The sequence below is a fragment of the Phaenicophaeus curvirostris genome, unplaced genomic scaffold, assembly GCF_032191515.1.
Source record: "Phaenicophaeus curvirostris isolate KB17595 unplaced genomic scaffold, BPBGC_Pcur_1.0 scaffold_117, whole genome shotgun sequence".
Taxonomy (NCBI): Eukaryota; Metazoa; Chordata; class Aves; order Cuculiformes; family Cuculidae; genus Phaenicophaeus; species Phaenicophaeus curvirostris.
The window spans coordinates 158,924-164,448 of record NW_027206738.1 but is presented as its reverse complement, the minus strand read 5'-3'; positions in this window follow the sequence as shown (position 1 = coordinate 164,448).

Below are 5,525 nucleotides of genomic sequence, written 5' to 3'. Positions count from 1 at the left end.
AGCAGCTTCCCTGCGGGAGATATTCTCTTTGCCAAAATCGCATTATTAGCCGCAGTTAAGTTACAATTCAGTACACTCTCCTACAGCTTGCTGTTAGGAGGGAATCTGCAGCTTGTAGTGAAAGCGCTTCCAGAGGGGAGTCTAATGAGGGCAAACATTTGATGGTAGCAGCTTCCCTGCGGGAGATATTCTCTTTGCCAAAATCGCTTTATTAGGCGAAAGTAAGTTACAATTCAGTACCCTATCCTAAAGCTTGCTGTTAGGAGGGAATCTGCAGCTTGCAGTGAAAGCGCTTCCACAGGGTAGTCTAATGAGGGCAAACATTTGATGGTAGCAGCTTCCCTGCGGGAGATACTCTCTTTGCCAAAATCGCATTATTAGGCGAAAGTAAGTTACAATTCAGTACCCTATCCTAAAGCTTGCTGTTAGGAGGGAATCTGCAGCTTGCAGTGAAAGCGCTTCCAGAGGGGAGTCTAATGAGGGCAAATATTTGATGGTAGCAGTTTCCCTGCGGGAGATATTCTCTTTGCAAAAACCGCATTATTAGGCGAAAGTAAGTTACAATTCAGTACCCTATCCTAAAGCTTGCTGTTAGGAGGGAATCTGCAGCTTGCAGTGAAAGTGCTTCCAGAGGGGATTGTAATGAGGGCAAACATTTGATGGTAGCAGCTTCCCTGCGGGAGATACTCTCTTTGCCACAATCGCATTATTAGGCGAAAGTAAGTTACAATTCAGTACCCTATCCTAAAGCTTGCTGTTAGGAGGGAATCTGCAGCTTGCAGTGAAAGCGCTTCCAGAGGGGAGTCTAATGAGGGCAAACATTTGATGGTAACAGCTTCCCTGCGGGAGATATTCTCTTTGCCAAAATCGCCTCATTAGACGCAGTTAAGATACAATTCAGTACAGTGTCCTACAGCTTGCTGTTAGGAGGGAATCTGCAGCTTGCAGTGAAAGCGCTTCCAGAGGGGAGTCTAATGAGGGCAAACATTTGATGGTAGCAGCTTCCCTGCGGGAGATACTCTCTTTGCCAAAATCGCATTATTAGGCGAAAGTAAGTTACAATTCAGTACCCTATGCTAAAGCTTGCTGTTAGGAGGGAATCTGCAGCTTGCAGTGAAAGCGCTTCCAGAGGGGAGTCTAATGAGGGCAAACATTTGATGGTAGCAGCTTCCCTGCGGGATATATTCTCTTTGCCAAAATCGCATTATTAGGCGAAAGTAAGTTACAATTCAGTACCCTATCCTAAAGCTTGCTGTTAGGAGGGAATCTGCAGCTTGCAGTGAAAGCGCTTCCAGAGGGGAGTCTAATGAGGGCAAACATTTGATGGTAGCAGCTTCCCTGCAGGATATACTCTCTTTTCCGAAATCGCCTTATTAGCCGCAGTTAAGTTACAATTCAGTACCCTATCCTAAAGCTTGCTGTTAGGAGGGAATCTGCAGCTTGCAGTGAAAGCGCTTCCAGAGGGGAGTCTAATGAGGGCAAACATTTGATGGTAGCAGCTTCCCTGCGGGAGATAGTCTCTTTGCCAAAATAGCATTATTAGGCGAAACTAAGATACAATGCAGTACCCTATCCTAAAGCTTGCTGTTAGGTGGGAATCTGCCACTTGCAGTGAAAGCGCTTCCAGAGGGGAGTGTAATGAGGGCAAACATTTGATGGTAACAGCTTCCCTGCGGGAGATATTCTCTTTTCCAAAATCGCATTATTAGGCGAAAGTAAGTTACAATTCAGTACCCTATCCTAAAGCTTGCTGTTAGGAGGGAATCTGCAGCTTGCAGTGAAAGCGCTTCCAGAGGGGAGTCTAATGAGGGCAAATATTTGATGGTAGCAGCTTCCCTGCGGGAGATACTCTCTTTGCCAAAATCGCATTATTAGACGCAGTTAAGATACAATTCATTACACTGTCCTACAGCTTGCTGTTAAGAGGGAATCTGCAGCTTGCAGTGAAAGCGCTTCCAGAGGGGAGTCTAATGAGGGCAAACATTTGATGGTAGCAGCTTCCCTGCGGGAGATACTCTTTTGCCAAAATCGCATTATTAGGCGCAGTTAAGATAGAATTCAGTACCCTATCCTAAAGCTTGCTGTTAGGAGGGAATCTGCCGCTTGCAGTGAAAGCGCTTCCAGAGGGGAGTCTAATGAGGGCAAACATTTGATGGTAGCAGCTTCCCTGCGGGAGATATTCTCTTTGCCAAAATCGCCTTATTAGCCGCAGTTAAGTTACAATTCAGTACACTGTCCTACAGCTTGCTGTTAGGAGGGAATCTGCAGCTTGCAGTGAAAGCGCTTCCAGAGGGGAGTCTAATGAGGGCAAACATTTGATGGTAGCAGCTTCCCTGCGGGTGATACTCTCTTTGCCAAAATCGCATTATTAGGCGAAAGTAAGATACAATTCAGTACCCTATCCTAAAGCTTGCTGTTAGGAGGGAATCTGCAGCTTGCAGTGAAAGCGCTTCCAGAGGGGACTCAAATGAGGGCAAATATTTGATGGTAGCAGCTTCCCTGCGGGAGATATTCTCTTTGCCAAAATCGCCTTATTAGCCGCAGTTAAGTTACAATTCAGTACCCTATCCTAAAGCTTGCTGTTAGGAGGGAATCTGAAGCTTGCAGTGAAAGCGCTTCCAGAGGGGAGTCTAATGAGGGCAAACATTTGATGGTAGCAGCTTCCCTGCGGGAGATAGTCTCTTTGCCAAAATCGCATTATTAGGCGAAAGTAAGTTACAATTCAGTATCCTATCCTAAAGCTTGCTGTTAGGAGGGAATCTGCAGCTTGCAGTGAAAGCGCTTCCAGAGGGGAGTCTAATGAGGGCAAACATTTGATGGTAGCAGCTTCCCTGCGGGAGAAAGTCTCTTTGCTAAAATCGCATTATTAGGCGAAAGTACGTTACAATTCAGTACACTTTCCTAAAGATTGCTGTTAGGAGGGAATCTGCAGCTTGCAGTGAAAGCGCTTCCAGAGGGGAGTCTAATGAGGGCAAACATTTGATGGTAGCAGCTTCCCTGCGGGAGATACTCTCTTTGCCAAATCGCATTATTAGGCGAAAGGAAGTTACAATTCAGTACCCTATCCTAAAGCTTGCTGTTAGGAGGGAATCTGCAGCTTGCAGTGAAAGCGCTTCCAGAGGGGAGTCTAATGAGGGCAAACATTTGATGGTAGCAGCTTCCCTGCGGGAGATACTCTCTTTGCCAAAATCGCATTATTAGGCGAAAGTAAGTTACAATTCAGTACCCTATCATAAACCTTGCTGTTAGGAGGGAATCTGCAGCTTGCAGTGAAAGCACTTCCAGAGGGGAGTCTAATGAGGGCAAACATTTGATGGTAGCAGCTTCCCTGCGGGAGAAAGTCTCTTTGCTAAAATCGCATTATTAGGGGAAAGTACGTTACAATTCAGTACCCTTTCCTAAAGATTGCTGTTAGGAGGGAATCTGCAGCTTGCAGTGAAATCGCTTCCAGAGGGGAGTCTAATGAGGGCAAATATTTGATGGTAGCAGCTTCCCTGCGGGAGATACTCTTTTTGCAAAATCGCATTATTAGGCGAAAGTAAGTTACAATTCAGTACCCTATCCTAAAGCTTGCTGTTAGGAGGGAATCTGCAGCTTGCAGTGAAAGCGCTTCCAGAGGGGAGTCTAATGAGGGCAAAGATTTGATGGTAGCAGCTTCCCTGCGGGAGATATTCTCTTTGCCAAAATCGCCTTATTAGCCGCAGTTAAGTTACAATTCAGTACCCTATCCTAAAGCTTGCTGTTAGGAGGGAATCTGCAGCTTGCAGTGAAAGTGCTTCCAGAGGGGAGTCTAATGAGGGCAAACATTTGATGGTAGCATCTTCCCTGCGGGAGATATTCTCTTTGCCAAATTCTCCTTATTAGCCGCAGTTAAGTTACAATTCAGTACCCTATCCTAAAGCTTGCTGTTAGGAGGGAATCTGCAACTTGCAGTGAAAGCGCTTCCAGAGGGGAGTCTAATGAGGGCAAACATTTGATGTTAGCATCTTCCCTGCGGGTGATACTCTCTTTGCCAAAATCGCATTATTAGGCGAAAGTAAGTTACAATTCAGGACCCTATCCTAAAGCTTGCTGTTAGGAGGGAATCTGCAGCCTGCAGTGAAAGCGCTTCCAGAGGGGAGTCTAATGAGGGCAAACATTTGATGGTAGCAGCTTCCCTGCGGGAGATACTCTCTTTGCCAAAATCGCATTATTAGGCGAAAGTAAGTTACAATTCAGTACCCTATCCTAAAGCTTGCTGTTAGGAGGGAATCTGCAGCTTGCAGTGAAAGCGCTTCCAGAGGGGAGTCTAATGAGGGCAAACATTTGATGGTAGCAGCTTCCCTGCGGGAGAAAGTCTCTTTGCTAAAATCGCATTATTAGGCGAAAGTACGTTACAATTCAGTACCCTTTCCTAAAGATTGCTGTTAGGAGGGAATCTGCAGCTTGCAGTGAAAGCGCTTCCAGAGGGGAGTCTAATGAGGGCAAACATTTGATGGTAGCAGCTTCCCTGCGGGAGATACTCTCTTTGCCAAATCGCATTATTAGGCGAAAGGAAGTTACAATTCAGTACCCTATCCTAAAGCTTGCTGTTAGGAGGGAATCTGCAGCTTGCAGTGAAAGCGCTTCCAGAGGGGAGTCTAATGAGGGCAAACATTTGATGGTAGCAGCTTCCCTGCGGGAGATACTCTCTTTGCCAAAATCGCATTATTAGGCGAAAGTAAGTTACAATTCAGTACCCTATCATAAACCTTGCTGTTAGGAGGGAATCTGCAGCTTGCAGTGAAAGCACTTCCAGAGGGGAGTCTAATGAGGGCAAACATTTGATGGTAGCAGCTTCCCTGCGGGAGAAAGTCTCTTTGCTAAAATCGCATTATTAGGCGAAAGTACGTTACAATTCAGTACCCTTTCCTAAAGATTGCTGTTAGGAGGGAATCTGCAGCTTGCAGTGAAATCGCTTCCAGAGGGGAGTCTAATGAGGGCAAGCATTTGATGGTAGCAGCTTCCCTGCGGGAGATACTCTTTTTGCAAAATCGCATTATTAGGCGAAAGTAAGTTACAATTCAGTACCCTATCCTAAAGCTTGCTGTTAGGAGGGAATCTGCAGCTTGCAGTGAAAGCGCTTCCAGAGGGGAGTCTAATGAGGGCAAAGATTTGATGGTAGCAGCTTCCCTGCGGGAGATATTCTCTTTGCCAAAATCGCCTTATTAGCCGCAGTTAAGTTACAATTCAGTACCCTATCCTAAAGCTTGCTGTTAGGAGGGAATCTGCAGCTTGCAGTGAAAGTGCTTCCAGAGGGGAGTCTAATGAGGGCAAACATTTGATGGTAGCATCTTCCCTGCGGGAGATATTCTCTTTGCCAAATTCTCCTTATTAGCCGCAGTTAAGTTACAATTCAGTACCCTATCCTAAAGCTTGCTGTTAGGAGGGAATCTGCAACTTGCAGTGAAAGCGCTTCCAGAGGGGAGTCTAATGAGGGCAAACATTTGATGTTAGCATCTTCCCTGCGGGTGATACTCTCTTTGCCAAAATCGCATTATTAGGCG